We start from the raw sequence: 16,819 nt of genomic DNA, 5'->3' as shown, positions 1-16,819 counted from the left end.
GTCCAGGCTTACCCATCCATCTTCAATGTCCCTTAAGCTCCGACTACCCACTAAACCTAAAGCATCAAAAAACCTATAGCCGGGCATGGTGACTTGTAGTATCGATTTCTTCCTTGTAAATGGCAGCTCTGTGAAGTTGGTAACTTATTCCAACGTTGGCACCAACTCACAGTCAGCGAACTTGAAACCACTTTGACTACATCCCAAAACTCTATCAGCAAATGGGTGTGCAACCTATCGGCCCGGATGTTCAGTTAGGCACTCAATGCTCCCAGGTGTGTCTTGATTTCGTTTCCATGCTCTCGGCGGATATTATTCCATCATTTCTTTAGCTTGTTCGGTGCTCCCATTACCATATTGATTTCGAGGATGTTCTAGTTGATTTCCAAATCTGAAAATGGTGGATAAAAGGGTTTGATAAGTGTTTGATTCAGATCATTAGTGTCTCGTCATGATTAGTTTGTCTTTACACAAAAGTCATGTCGTTGGGTGCATGACCTATTGACATTACGGTGGATTTCCTAATTGTGTGACAATGCCAAGGACCAACTTACCTAAGGCTTATGCAATATGACCTATGTTTGCTAGAGTAGAGTGTTTCCTAATTTTTAGTTGGACTGAATACTGCGAGAAGTTATGTCAGTTAACCTGACAAAGCCATTCTCTGAAACTAAAGAATTTTGAAAGAAGGTTCGGAGGGGTGTAAATGATAACCCTCACATGACATTGTGCGTGATAGTGTACGACCAAGATTCGATAGGGAAGAGTGTGATGAAAGTATATATAAAGCGAAAACAAATAGTGGGATGTTAGTAATAACATTGAAGCAAGCAGATAAGTACATAATGAGCAAGTAAGCCAGGTAAGCACATAGTTGCAAATTAAACACAGTTAAAGCAGTGTATAAGTATTCCTAAATTCCGAGTATAGTCTAAGTCTGCTTAGATCAGAACCTAAGTGAAGTCCCCAGCAGAGTCGCCATGTTGTTGCACCCTATTTTGCACGAGTCAAAATAAGATTCAACTAGTGGTTTCCCTGTTAATTATAAAAGAGAGTCGCCAACTAATATTTAAAGGTATAGTAGGGTACCTATTTAATTATTAAGATCATTATCTTATTAGTATGCTAACCAGTGAGATTTGGGTAAGGATTCATATTCTTCTAAGGAAAGGTATTAGGTACCCCTTAAAATCTACCTAAGGTAGTTTCATTGGACTTAGACCTCGGGGAATTAAACGTCTATATTCTACTTTAGTTAGTGCTAAATATGTGTAACTTACTCTAGGTTATGTTCTAGAAACTTATCATTTTAAAAGGAAATAATATATGTACATTGAAAAGAGAATTTAGGTTTAATTTGTAAAAGCCTCTTGAAATATTTATATCTACATGATTGGAGAGACTTGAAAAAAACAATTTCTAACATTTACACCAACAAGACTTGAAAGACATAAGATATGGCTATGTTTGAATACTATATAACATGGTTCGCTATAAAAGTCTAATAGAGTAAAGACTATTAGAAATGCGCCTTGAATATACCTTTGGAGATTTGTTTCAATTGGTAGCGATGTATTTGAAGAAAAATCGTTGAAAGTTTAGTAGCCTTGATTCTAACCGTGTTGATTTTGTTTAGAAGAAAAACTAATTTGAAATATCCCTTTTCAATTCTGGCTTTACAAGAATCGCATTGCTTTTCAAATCTGTTTTGAACTTCAAAGAACTCAATTAAAATGGTTAGAGTGATTCAAAATAAAATCCTATGAAATAAATTATCAAAGTGCCAAAATTTTATGGCTAATTGTAACGTAATAGTGATTTTTTTATTACCTATGTATCTTGGCTTGCCTAGGTTCCTAAAGGTCTTAAAAAAAATAAAATATCCAATCAATATCGTTAGTATTATACACATATAAAGAAAAATATAACAGATTCAGATTATCTAATAATGAGGAAGGAAAAGGAACACGACTAGGTAATTTAGGCCTGAAGAAGGTTAGGCCTAGCGAACAGCAGACAAGAAGCAGCGGCTCCCGTGACTTCAGACTCAAAGGCTGGAACTTGAGGCCTGAATTCTTTAAAACTCAACAAGGCCAGTTCAGTTACATGGTCAAGAGAAAAAGGTAAAAATTATTTACGAAGCCCAACAAAATGTTTAAATACAGATAAGATCAAACACAAGGCTCAAATGAGACTATAACAAATATTTGTGGTCAAGAATGCAAATGAAATTGTCTGAAATAAAATAAAGTAAGGAAAATTACAGTGAAGCCTTTTCTTCATTAGACACTAACCCTAAAGAGATTGGCAAATATCAATGATTAAGGGCTTAAGGTGAAATTACATTTATAGCCAAGATACCCTTTGAGTCCCTGGCACTTCAAAGTTTACACGGGTCTCAACCCAAACACCAATGTGTAGTTCATTGTTAAGAACCACTAATATGTAGAAGAATGTCCATAGAAAAAAATTACATGTACAATTAAGGAAAAAGATTAGTAGAAGATTATTTCAATCGTTCAAACCATTAAGTCACGCAACTTAAGAAGTAAAAGAGGTACATAGTTCAAATTTACAGAGGTCCTCAAACTTAACAATCAAGGCTTAAGTTAATCGGGGTGCATGCACAGGTCAAGTTTTAAGCTCTAATAGGTGTATGGGTTAATAGTGTCATATAGGATCTTTAAAGAGCATCAACATGACTATTTAAGTAAACAAATTAGTTTCAACTCTAATGGATGATGACTTTCTCCTTAAAAAATTCATGATATCATCGGAAGTCTCTCTCAAATCCACAAATGAATCATAGTTGACTTATGCAAACTTAGCAAGGTTCAATCTTCATTATGTGATAGGACAATGTGAGAACATATGCATGAGTATGAAAGATAAGCATATGTCTGTTTGATAACAGGAATGAGTATAGAAATACAAGAGCAGACAATCAAACACATCCAAGAAATGTCCCTAATGAGTGTAAGACTACAACATGATAGAGCATAGGGTCAGGCCAACAAAATTCAGTATAAAAGTTCAGAGCAAAGAAGGTTTCACATGGAATAAGCAGGGTACTAGTAGCAAGATAACTAGCCCAGTTACACAGGTGAATGCATCAGCCCAAGCATGGTGAAGTTTAACTTGGTATGGTCAGTTCAGGGGGTGATATATATGTACAATATCTATAACTCTTAACCAAATTCTATTTCTTAATCAGGTCCCTGAAAAAAATTCTAAACATGCTTGGTCTATGTCAACAGTAGCAGTCTGACTTCATATTAACTATAAAAATTCATTAGAACTTAAACCAGTCTCATTTCAGGACATATTTACTATTAGGTGAGGCTTCACATATATGATCACATAACCAAAGAAATGGATAGGATCACCTTTACAGTAATCTCTTAAGAGGTCTCAGAATTACAAAAGCATATTGGATGAGGGGAAGCATCCCAAGGATATATATATATATATATATACACACACACACACAATTTAATATTTCTTGAGGTTTGCAAGATTATATAACATATCAAGTGAGCAGATGTGACAACTAAGCTAGTGAATCCACCACAGAAGTTCAAGTCACAAAATCATGTGAGTTTTACATGTTAAGGTAGGCATGGTTTCAATAACAGATTAATCATTCTAAGAAAACAACTTAAGTGGGTATAACATAGATTTATGAGGAAAATACATGCTAACAAATGATATAGAATTGCTTAGCTTCAATAGACAATATAGCACAAATGTAGAAGACATCAACCCTCGACAGGATATCAAGAGATGTTTAAAGAATACTGCTTGATCAAGCTAACTAAACATGGTATTACAGTTAACAAACACATTCAGAAACATCAGAAGATTCCTAAACAATGAACAAAGCTCAGAAAAGTATATATCATTCTCTAATAACAACTATTTATCCAGTTAAGTCATGAAGTTCATTAACATAGATTAACCAGCCTTACTAACACAAATTATAAGGAGATGATTAACTCAATCAATAATGATAACAAGTATGAACGGAACCTAATAATCAATGACAAACTACTAACATGCATCATGGATGAAAATAACCAACAAAAGAAAATATGATATAGCACAAAACAATATGAATGATCAAAAGAAAGGGAAGGCCGGTGTACACTGACCTTCTACGGAGTAGCAAACCAAACAAAAACTTCTTGTTTAACCGTTAAGAATTCTAACTCAAGCTCGAACAATGGACTAACTCGGTGCCAGAGAAGGAAAAAAAAATCAGTGAGAAGTTTAGGGATTTTATTCTCTTAAGCTTTCTATTTTTTTTCTATTCTGTTTTAGGTATTAGGTAGTGTTAGGTGTAAGCATTGAAGTCTCCTATTTATAATGGCCATTGAAGACTTAGGGTTTAACAAAAATTCAAATCGATAGTGGAGAGTGAAGGAGAGATTGATGATGCTAGCAAAATGAGTGAAAATCAAAAGATCATAACAGAAAATCATAGGAGTTTTACCTGAGTGGAAGACAGTCATTGCAGGTGAGAAAACCATCGAACAAAGACCGATAATCCAGAGGTCAGTGTATTTGACCTCTGGTTTCAAATAAACATAATGAGATGCTCATGCATGCTCTGATTTTGTTGCAGCACAAGAGGATCTTGAAGACTTGAAGTTTCATCTTTAAGTCTAAGTCAGAAAATGTGAGATTTTGAATTCATATGATGAAACAAGGAGACATCGGTGAGATTCGCGGAGTTAGAAGGCACAAAGGATGATTTGAAGTCATGATTTACAACCTTGCATGATTTGGTGCAAGGTTTCTGTGATTGATGGGGTATGGGGTTTGATAGAATAGAGAGAGGAAGGGGAAAGGGGGAGACCGAGTCTGGAAGACGAATGATTAGGGTTTGAGGGGATTGAGTTGGTCTCTAGGGGTTTAAACGGGTTGAAGAGATCTAGGCCGTTAGATCTTTTGACTAACAATCCTGATAAATCGAAGATTAAATAATTAAAATGGTGCAATATGACAAACATTGGATTGTTGAATTTGGACGGTTAAGATTGAATCTGATGGAATATTTAAATTAAAGGGAAAAACAGGGATAAACACGGGCCGCTAATATGAGAGATGGACGACCAAGATTGATTGTCTTTCTTTTGTGAGTGGTGTGGCAGATGATGTGGCGAGTTTTGATTGGTGTAGGGGGAGGGATGCGGATCGCCAAAGTGGATTGGAGTGGTTCATTTGGACTGGATCAGATTCGTTTGGGCTTGGGTATTGGGTTAAAAATAATTCAAAGAATAGCAATTTTGTATTTAATTGCACAATTGTAAAACCCTACTTGTGAAATTTCACTGGGCTTCTTCTTCTTGTTGTTGTTGTTGTTGTAATTGTAAATTTTGCCATTTGGTCTTTATCCCTTTAAAGATTAATTTCGTTAAACTTAAATAATTCCAAAAAGATGCAGTAGAAATTATAATAACTAAATACACTACAAATTGCTATAATTAATTAATTAGCTACCAAATATCTTATTTTCCTATTTACTACACTAATTCCTAATTCATTTTAAAGTTATAGGCTATGTTGCCAAAAATTGAGGAATAGCTTATTAAACTAATTATATTCCTATGTGACGAATATGAAAATTATTTAAATAGTTTTAAAAGTTATAAAATTGTATATATAATATTTTTATAGTTATATAATGACTAAATTACTAATTAACATTATTAACTACTTAAAATAGGCATTATTAATTAAAAAATATCTTTAACATGTATTGGAAATTAATTAGTGCATAAATAAATAAAATTTTAAAACGAAGGTCAAAATTGGTCGTCAATAGTATCTAACATGCTATCCTATCCTCTGTTGTTATTTGACAATTTGGATGTGAAGATGGATTTCCTTATGTTGGGTTAATATCTCATGTGTGTGGATTTGTCGGTAGCATATCAGATTGATGTAAAAAGAAAGTTGTCATCATGTATTGATATATTGGTTTATTATAAAATTCTCACGAACTCATTATTTGTCAATTAATACATAATTGGGCCATTGTTATGCATCGACACCGAATGGTTATGGTTGAGCATTTGAGCATACACTATTTAGTGCAAGTCTTTTGTTGTGCAGGGTTGATACAAGTTGTAATTTCATTATCTGTGTAACTGGAAAAACTGGTTTATTATCCTTATCTCGATTGTGCACTCTAACATTTTTACATCTGTTATTCTGTGACTGCTTCCTTGGATTCTTCTCTGTGTTATATATGCTATTGAGTTTCACAGGTTATGTGAGTATCTTTTGGACATAAAAACATCGGCACTACTTCTCTGAGAATAGATGAAGATACTTACTGAGTACATGTGGTCGGTTGTATTCATGCTACACTTTTGCACCTTGCGTGCAGAGCTTAGAGTTGCGTAGCTATGGAAAATGAAACCTTGCATTGAGGACGTGTCAGCTTTCCAGATTGAAGTTACCTCTTGTTTGTGGTAGTTTAGGACTTTATTTATATTTATGTAAGCTTCAAGCAGATGTTGTAATTATTCTTCACTTTAGTTTTGTTAATATAAATCTTAGTGGCTCATGACATGTACTACTTCTCCTTGGGATAGTTGTATTAAATTCTTTGCGGTTTTTATTATTAATATTAATGATTCCTCACTATAGTTGTAACTTATATTTTTTGGCTTACCTAGTGAGTCGGGTTAGTGTCGTCACAACTTGGTGGAATTTTGGGTCGTGACAAAGCAAAGGCCGCAGATGCGGCACTTTTGGTCGCAGATGCGATGGACCTGACATATGCTATATATTTGAGGGTTTTGATGCATTTTTCGTTATTTTGAGTTTTAGAGCTCGATAAAAGGCGATTTTGGAGGATATTTTCACTGTTATTTTTTGGGTAAGTAATTTCTACTAAGATTTTGTTATATAACCTATTTTCTCATGGATTTACATATTTAACATGGAATTTTGAGATGAAATTTTGAGTTTTGCCTACACTATAAGAGAGTGTATTTTGAGAATGCAAGTAATGATTTAGACTCGGGTTTTGAATCTAATCACATATTTAGACTCAGCAGGTTATGGGTCATCAAATTTTGTATTGGTACGAATTTCGAGCATGTGTGACCCGATTGACTTTGATTGACTTTTTGGAAAATCATTAGAGATAAAAATTTTATGAATTGGGATCGCTTCCTATAGCATTGTTTGACTTTCTTGATTGACGATTGGATTGGATTTGCGTGATTGGAGGGTTAGAGCGAGGTTTTTATACATTTTGAGGTTGAAGGCTAGCCCAGATAGGGTAAGTATCTTGTCTAATCTTGTTGAGAGAATAACCCATAGGACATGACCTTATTTGTCTACTTGGAATGTGTGAAAAGCGACGTATATGCGAGGTGACGAGCATATATGCGGATGCTATTCATATTGTGCTTTGTTTTGAATATAGGTGGAGTAGTCTTTAGGCTACATCATGCCTTGTTTTTAATATTGTGCTTCCTGCTATCATGCTTTATATGTTTAAATGACTACGTTAACTTATCGAATCAAGCTAGATATCATATGTATTCTTAATTTCCTGTTTTAGTCATGATACTCGTTTCTGTATGGCATACCCGCCTAATCGGAGCTGTAATTGTACACTCCGAACATGCATACACCTTAGCATGCTATTTTTCTCAGTCCATGACTATGTGATATGATATTTGTTGATTGTATACATGTATCCTTGGCATGTACGTGCAATGTCTGGATAAGGATCCATCCTCTGGGTCGTTGTCACGCCCCGGCCTCGGGGAGCGTGACCGGCGCTCAACCGAGATTCCCTGGTTAAGCAAGCCTGCTGGATGCCTTCTACCCAACCTTGCCCATTAACAACATAAGAATAAGTACAAGTAATAGACATGAGGAGAGTCAAGGGTTCCACAATCTTTTAAATTACTAAAGGATATTCATTAATAATTTCCAAAATATTACAAGTTTATAGATATGATGAAAAGCATGTTTGCCCAAATACCAACACTTATCAGTATAATTCCCAACATCAAACACCACCCACAACCTGTCTACGGAGCCTCTAAATATAACATAAAAGTAGTATGGAAGTGACGGCAACAAGGCCCCGTCTATACCTCAAAACATAAAGTAAAGCGTCAAATGACATGACGCCCGGAATAGAGTTGGGCTCACCAAAATTGTTTAATAGAGAGTAACTGCTAACGAGGGTCAAAACCACCTACTGACGAACCACCTGCATCCATTGACGATGCAGTGCTCCCGACAAAAGGGACGTTAGTATATATGGAATAGTACTAGTATGTAAAGCTAAATGCCAACTTTCAAAATAGAATGCCAGTATAAGAAAGGGAAAACCACAGAAATAACAAATCACAATCAACAATATCCAAATGCCCAGTTAAAACATACCAATTTTTAAAATACGAAAATAATATATATTGTTTGTTGGGAGATCATTAGCACTGATATACCACCGTATTTTTCGTACGGAGTCCAATCACACCCGATCGGCTAAGCCATCTCCCTACGGATAATGTAGTTTGACATGTGGTGCGAAAGAAAGGTGTTACCGAGAGTAGTACCACCTTGTGCGCAACATGGCGTTCGTTCTCTACCCGATCGACTAGGCCACCTTCCCACATATACCGTGTAGGTTGACATTCCAATTCACAACTAATATCAACTTCATCCCAATTAAGGGAAGTAACCAAAATCCACCCCTACACTGGCACATATAGTTTCAGGCATGGGCCTTATGACCCACCCTTCCTCGGTTTACTAGTGATACTTCCAAAACTATTTTTGGTTTGCACACAAGGGAAACAAAAGAACAAATATATTTTATATTCACCTTATTACCTTTCACACTATATATAGCCTCATTAGTAACTTCAAGCATTCACAAAATCATTATAATTTCATTGTCTCTCTTGGACATACTTATGATTCTTCATCCTAAGGCACAGTGGCCGTATCTTATATTCCACACTTTTATTTCCTTATTTTGAAGGACCACCAACATAAATATCAACATATAGAATATTTCAAAAATCACAACTTTAAGTTCATTAGTAATGAAGACTTTAAACATAATGGATTTCTTTCCAAAAAATAAAGTAAAATGGCTGGCAATCGAAGAACAAATTAAAATCATAAACGAATAACACATCATTTAATCTTGAAATACTTTTTCCCATAAAGGGAAATACACAATTTTAACTCATGAATATATATATAAGAGCTAAAGACACATTGAAAATACTTACAAAGCATAGCATTAGTTAAAACAACTGTATTTAGGCACAAGTATGACCCTCATTATTAGCACGATGGCCACCGTCTCCATCTCCAACCCCTCCTCCCCCCCCCCCCCCATTTCACTTTCAAGCATCCTTATAGAGTACCAACAACAAGGCATTTCTACTCAAGTCTTCAAATACACATTTGAGCCACTAACCAAATTAAGAGTCTTAGGCACATGTGATTTCTTACACAATTCGACATGCTAGTTTTCATTAGAATCACGTTTTCAAATCATAACATATTAACACATAGCCCATACTTAATCACCTTCTCAAATAGTTACTCAACCTACAAGAATGTTTGGAATACAATTTGAACGCATATATCATTTGACACAAGACTTACTCGGAATAATCAATTTATAATGAGCAACACGGGACTTGCAAGGCCATTGTGGAGTTTAGCCAACATACCTTGTTTGAGCTTTCCTTAAGTTACTAGAATGTCCCAACACTTCGAGAAATAACAATCTATAGGAAGATAGCAAATATCGGATAATAATTAGAGGGATTCACATGGTGTAACTCTCCTATGAATTTTGTCAAATACCTAGTATGCAAAATAGACTTTAAAGCTTTACAATGGTAACCGCTTCCTCCCTCAACAAATTTAAACAAGAACTACCCAAAATGGTTCATTAACCCCACATATTACAACCTATTATCACATGCATGGCCTATTTCCAACTCCATAACTTAATTAAACCCATAACAATTGCATAAAAATTTTAGGACAAGGTCTTACCCGAGTAGATGATGGTCTAGTGAATGATTCCCTTGAATCTTCAAGATTGGGGCAGGGATTGATGATCAATGCACTTGGGGCTCCTTCCTCTCTCTCTAAAGCACTCCCCTCTCTCTAAAATATGTGTTTAACCCGGCCAAAATAATCCCAAAGTCATTTTTATAAGTAATGGGGTCGGGTTATAAAATAAAAAAATGGACCCTCCGAATTCAGGTCTGCGGTTGCAGAATAGACCGCATAACGGATATGCAGTCCAAATAGTGGACCGCGAAACTGATACCCAAAAACTGGAATGGTCTGGACAAGTCTGTGACAAGTCTGCAGTCCGCAGACCACTTATGCGGCTGTAGAATGGACCGTAGAACGACCTTCAAAATTCAACAAACTCCCTGCTCAACTCTGTGATGCTTATGCGGCCCACAAAACAGTTCTGCGGTCGCGAAATAGATCATAGAATTGCCCTCTTCTGCCAAATTTTCCATCAACTCCTCACTGCATTCTTCAAGCCAAAAAGTCTGTACTGTGGCGAGCTTGCGAGCCGCGAAGAATTTTTACAATCCTCAAACACATAAGCCTACCTCAGTACTACAAAATATGAATCCCTTGGTAAAAGTTTACGGGGCCTTACAGTCGTCCTCTCATATTTCTCCTTGATGATGTACACGCGGATTATGGAAATCTATCTAGTGGTCAGATTTTGTGCATCTTATCTATATGCAAACTCATTAGATATATACATGATTTTTATTGTATATTTTCTCTATACGTTAGTTCTGAAATATATACATGTCATTTATGCATATCTTCTCTATATTATGCTTTACTTGATGAAATGATTCACTATCCATATCTTCTCCATATGTTAGCCCGTGTAACTTGAGTCACTTATTCATGCATATCTTCTCTATATGCAACTGCTGATGAATTATTGATACTTCATACCTATCTTCTCTATATGCAAGGTGTTGATGGTATTTGTTATTTCATTCATATCTTCTCTATATGAAATTGTCGACAAGTTAGTTGATATCAAATGCGTATCTTCTCTATATGCTGATATGTTAGTTGGTTAGAATGCTTGTGCATATCTTCTCTATGTGCACAGATGGCCTTATCCATATTTCATGCTTAGATTTTGATATTGTTGTTGGGCATATGTATATGTTATTGAGCTGTACAGGTTATGTAAAGTGAGTATCTTTGACTTGAATCATCATCACTACTTCACCGAAATTAATCAAGATAGTTACTGAGTACATGGAGTCTGTTGTACTCATACTACGCTTCTGCACTTTGCATGTATATATTGGAGCTGAGTTGCTATGGATGACGAAGACTAGCATTGAAGATGTACTTGCATTCACGATATAAGCTACTACTTGTTCTTGGTAATTTAGGATTTGTACTTATGGTTATGTATATTCAAACATATGTTGTATTTATTCTTCGTATAAGCTTTGTAAATCTAAATCTTCGTGATTCATGACTTGTACTACCAATTCTTGGGAACTTGTATGAAATTTAGCTACTTTACTCATTGATTATTGATGATACTAGGAAATTTGCCGCGCTCTGCGCTTTTGCGAAAAACGCCATTAAATATAAAAGAAATATTTATTTTTAAATTTTAGTATGAAACAGATGATTTTTTCAATTATGTGAATAATAAAATTAATTCTACATATTGATAAGATAACAATATAAAAATTTCTGTAGAATTAGAGCTTAAATGCAATAAATACTTGATTTTTGTTCTTTTTTGCTTTCATTAGATAGTGAAAATAATCTTGCATAAGTTCTCTTCAATTCAAGTAAAGGAAAATGAAATGAAAAATATAAAACCAAAAGTAAGGGGAAAAAAGAGTTTCTATTCCGTTTCCTTTTTTATTTTTTCACTTCTTTATTCTTTCTCTATCTATTCCTTAGTTTCTCTCAATTTTGAACCCCAATTACAGACGTTCATTTCTCCTTTGCGATTACGTTTTAGGGTTTATTTATATTTCAATATTATCGTTACTCGTGTTATAAATAGAGAAAAGTAACCCTCTAAGAGAATTTGTAACGCATCTCCTTCAGCATCTTCCTAAAAGAAACTAATGACGAATCAAAAATATCGGCCCCAAATCCATTACAAATTGTATGAATCTCTCGTATAATTTCCACTCTTATTTTTTCCTTTTTCCTTTTTTTTTTTTTTTTGTGTTTTCCTTTTCCTTTCCTCCTCCTCCTCCTCCTCCTCCTCCTCCTCCTCCTCCTCCTCCTTCTTCTTCTTCTTCTTCTTCTTTCATTTCTTAATTACTTCTTCTCCATTCAATTTACAATAAGAATGCCTATTTAGCTTTTCTTTTTACTTCTCTAACTTCCAATCACCTTCCCATAGTCAGCGACCCGTTCACTCTAAAATCACTAATTTCATCTTCAAAACCATCAAAAGTCTACTAAGATTTCCCAAAATTGCAAAAATTCAGTTCATTTATTTTGGATGCTAAGTTTCTCCTATAAATTTAATATACACATGATCATCTTCAGAAAGTAGAGATAATAGCTTCAACGGAAATTTTAAGTTTCGGTCTTATTGAAAATCTTTTTGACAATTAGAATAGTTTTCATTGAAAGTATGTAAACTAATTTTCTGGTAAAGCTTATCCTCAAATATCTGCAACTAACTATTATATATATAGTAGAGGAAATAAGAAGTATAAATTGTTCCAAAAAGACATTAGAAACTGTAATATCTTGACAGACCTGCTTTCACATCAAGAAAATTCATACGTATTAGAGATCAAAATAGGAAGGTGTACTTCCAGGTCCCAAAATAAAATAAAATAGAAGAGAACAACATCAATAGAAAAACATGATTATCAGCTAAAAACACCATATGAATGAATCACCAAAAAGTAAAAATAGGGAAAATAAAATTACTCCGACAAAACAGAGAAATAAAAGAGGACAAATAGTGTTTGAAAACAATTATTATCAGGTAAAACACATCAATGAATTACCCAAAACAATTAGGTAAAAATTAATGACATCGAACACAATATTCTAAGCCAATAAATTGAAAAAAGATATAGAAAGAAGGAAAAACGTTTCCAAAGCGATTGACATGGTATAAGAATACATTGAATTTGTCTCTCCGAACAACTTGTCTCCTTCCTATCATATTACTATGAATAATAATGAGAAAGCAACAGGGAGAGATTTCTATCGTTTAAAGAGAAAAAAAAAAAAAAGCAAGAGGGAGAATTCTAAAGCTTTGCCTGATATAAGTCCTTCATTTGAGTATACGCAGTTTTTGCTCATTACTGCTTCTAATGAATCTCAATAATGTTTCTCCTCCTATTGTATGAGGTTTGTCCATATACATATATACATTGCCTTGTTTATGGAAGGAGCAGTTGGAGGAGCAGTTGGAGGAGCAATTTTATAATGGAGTTTCGGCTAAAATGAAGGATTGACAATTAGGAAGATGAATGAAATACAACCAATTTGTAGAAGAGAACCGTCACTATACACCTTTTCATTGTTCATAACGTTTCGGCTATTATTTGCATGACAACGTTTCAGGTATAGTTATGTGTAATTGATTGTTAGAGTCGGTTACAAAATACATAATTATAGAAAAGAGAGAAAGAGCCAAAGAATAAGGGATTAAAAAGCAAAAAAAGGAGAGTGAAGATAAATAGATTCATTGGCCAAAGTGAGGTGTCAAGTGAACACTCTTTGGCCCTCTTATATATATATATAGATTCTTGGGAACTTGTATGGAATTTAGCTACTTTACTCATTGATTATTGGTGATATTTCATTCTAGTTGTGTTTTTGGTTGTTTGGATTACCTAGCAAGTTGGGTTAGGTGTCATCACGATTTGGTAGAATTTTGGCTCAAGACACTCGTACAACTACAAATCTACTACCCAGCTCTGCCGGTACCAACACCTAGAGTTACATAGAATGTGTAGAAGTGTAGTATGAGTATAACTAACCCAATATGCTCAGTAAGTAGAAAGGTTAATCTCGACGAAGGAGTGGCGAGATTGGTCAACCGATACTTGCTATCATAACCTGAACAGTTATAAATAAATACAACACAAGAATATATCAAAGAAAGTGTATAAGATGATTAGATGTATAAGTAATAGAGATAATAACAGGCTTTAAGATAAGAAATGATCAAAAGCTCATACTAGTACACTGAATCAGCATATAAAGATGATATGCATCACAAAGCATTATTACAAATGCCTACTATGTGAGTCAGTAATCGCTATGCATAAGTAAGACTCACTTTCATCAACCGACACTCCCCAAGTGTCCAGCAAATCTGCGCACTCAAGGCCTAAGGTACAATGAGTGATCACCTGACCGCGGAGGGACAAATCCAAAAATAGTATAACTATGGCTAAATTAGGTAGGATATGATGTAAAAACTAACCATTTCAATGATAAAGGCACAATAAGGCTAAACATGGTTTCGAGCATGATTAAGATAGGCTATGTAGTCATACAAGAGAAGTAACAAGTCATAAATAGCATATGATGTCAATCTAAAGCATAAAACATCCTAAAATCTACCCCCGAGCATGAATATCCCACGGCACTCGCATATGCGTTTGCCACCACATATATACGACGCCCGTAATACATTACAATTAATCAAACAAGGTCAATTCTTATGTTTAATTCCCTAAAGCTAAGTCTAGGCGAGATACTTACCTTATACAATCCAATTCAACCGTCCGATTGCTTTAGAAATCTCGTCTAACTGGCTCAAATCTAACTTACAATACTTAACGGGGTCAAACAAAGTCATACAAACTAATTCCAAATGATAAAGTTTAAATCTTTAATCAATTTTCAAAAGAGTCAGGAAAAGTCAATCGGGGCTCACGTGGTCAAAACCCAAGTCTAGGACTCGATCCCACTGACACATTATCCCATGAGTCCAAATATATATTTAGTTTTTAAATCCAAGTCCAAATCAATGTCCGAAACCTCAAAGTACACTCTCTTAAATTATAGACAATCCTCCCCCTCCCCCCCCCCCCCCCAAATTACACTTTAAAATGTTATATTTTAGTTGTGGAGATCCATGGGGAATCAATATAAATGATCAAAATCAAGTAGAAATTACTTACTCTCAAGACTGCAGTAAAATCCCTTTTCAAAATCTCCATCTCTCGTTCTGTAAAACTCAAAAATAGTGAAATGAGCAAAACACTGAAATTTGGATGAAATATACCCCTACCAGCAAAATGATCTTCGCGATCGTGGTTACTACCCACGCGATTGCAATTCATTTCTAGGCAAACCTTCGGTTGAAGTCCAACCCCACGCGTTCACAATGCACAAGACTGCCCGGACTAGACCTTCCTCCACGCGATCACGTCTGTCCTCACGTGATCGCGATTGTAAGCATGTAATTTGTGCTTCACTTTAAAAATGGTTCCTATAGTGATTTAACTTAGTATTTTAGTTGTTTGTTATTTTAGTAGGAAATTTAAGAATTTTTATTTTTTTTGTTTTGCATATTTAATTGCACTTTTTAGCTGCATTTTTAATCACATAAAAATTACAAAATATTAGTGCATCTTAGTTAGATAATAGCATAATTAGATGATTAATTGGATTATTAGTTAATTATGTTGTCAATTGTTCATGTGATAAGTTAAGTAGGCTATTAATGCAAAATGGGTTTATTTAAAATCAATGCAAAGTAGCTATATGCTTTAAAAGAAAAGAAAATGAATTGAGGGCCATTTTCATTCAGAAGTCAGACCGAAAAGACCAGAGCCATTAGCCCAGGCCCAGTACACTGGCCACATTTGACCTCTGACCCAGCTCGACCGCTCCTCTAAACCAGAGTTGAATTGACGTAGTTTCAAGTTGAAACTGCGTCGTTTTGGCTCAATTTTGTTTTTAATAAAAGTAAAATCCAAAGATTGAATTTTTAATTTAAACCTAAATCCTCCAATTTTTCTCTTCCCCTCCATAGTGGTCGGAAATTGTCTCAGCCAACAACCGACTTCTAACCACCATCCGCCACCGATCAAAAATCGTCTCTGCCAAGGAGTGACGGCCAAATAACCTCAAACCACCATAGTTCTTCTCCCTTCTTACTCCTCTACCTTGATCTGCTAAGATCGAGCCTCAATACCTCCCTTTTCCTCACCAAATCGTACTCCAAAGATCAAAACCTTAGCTCCCTGTCCCCTTTTCAGATTTGACCTAACCAAAGTTTGTATGACTTTGAAACTTACACCACTCGATAGATCTCATTGAGATCTATTGATTGGTGTTTGTCTTGAGTCATTTCACGATGGCCGGTTTTAGTCAACTCGCCGTTGACCGATCAAAACTACCTAAAACCATATTTTTCAAATCTTTGCCTAGCAAGAGCCATTGTCGCATTCATCACTTGTTAGGTCTTGAAATCTAGGCCAATGCTCACGCGAAAATGATATTTTTCGACCAGATATCAGTTCCTTGCAATCAGACCACTGCTTAGAGCCTTCTTCCCCCTTTTCTCGGCTATTCAAAGCCTTTGTCATGTCTTTCACTAGTTCATATCCTAAAAGGGAACCAGTAAAGACCCGGCATGACCCAAAATACCACCAATGATTGTGATTATGCCTAACTTGCTTGCTAGGAAATCCAACACTCCACAATAATATTAGAATCCAATTATTATGTATTTAATAGAGTCAAGATGTAATAATAATATGGAATAAGTCTCAAATCAATATCATAAGTAAATAAT

The 16,819-nt window shown here is 35.1% G+C and overlaps 2 long non-coding RNA genes across 3 annotated transcripts; one reads left to right on the top strand and one right to left on the bottom strand.

Annotated features, from left to right (window-relative positions):
* Positions 1-1,880: 1,880 nt before the first annotated feature.
* Positions 1,881-4,929, bottom strand: LOC104120086 (uncharacterized). Of its 2 annotated transcripts, none has more exons than XR_011407792.1 (2): positions 4,493-4,929; positions 1,881-4,227 (listed from the first exon to the last, which is right to left on the bottom strand). It is a non-coding gene; the product is annotated as an uncharacterized lncRNA (long non-coding RNA). The 2 variants fall into 2 exon arrangements; XR_011407791.1 differs by having other exon boundaries at positions 1,881-2,075.
* An 8,210-nt stretch (positions 4,930-13,139) lies between these two features.
* On the top strand, positions 13,140-13,729 carry LOC138891792 (uncharacterized). The gene is made up of 2 exons (XR_011408119.1): positions 13,140-13,403; positions 13,525-13,729. It is a non-coding gene; the product is annotated as an uncharacterized lncRNA (long non-coding RNA).
* Positions 13,730-16,819: the final 3,090 nt, after the last annotated feature.

Source organism: Nicotiana tomentosiformis, chromosome 5 (genome assembly GCF_000390325.3).
Source record: "Nicotiana tomentosiformis chromosome 5, ASM39032v3, whole genome shotgun sequence".
NCBI classification, from domain to species: Eukaryota; Viridiplantae; Streptophyta; class Magnoliopsida; order Solanales; family Solanaceae; genus Nicotiana; species Nicotiana tomentosiformis.
This window is presented reverse-complemented; position numbering and strand designations above follow the sequence as displayed.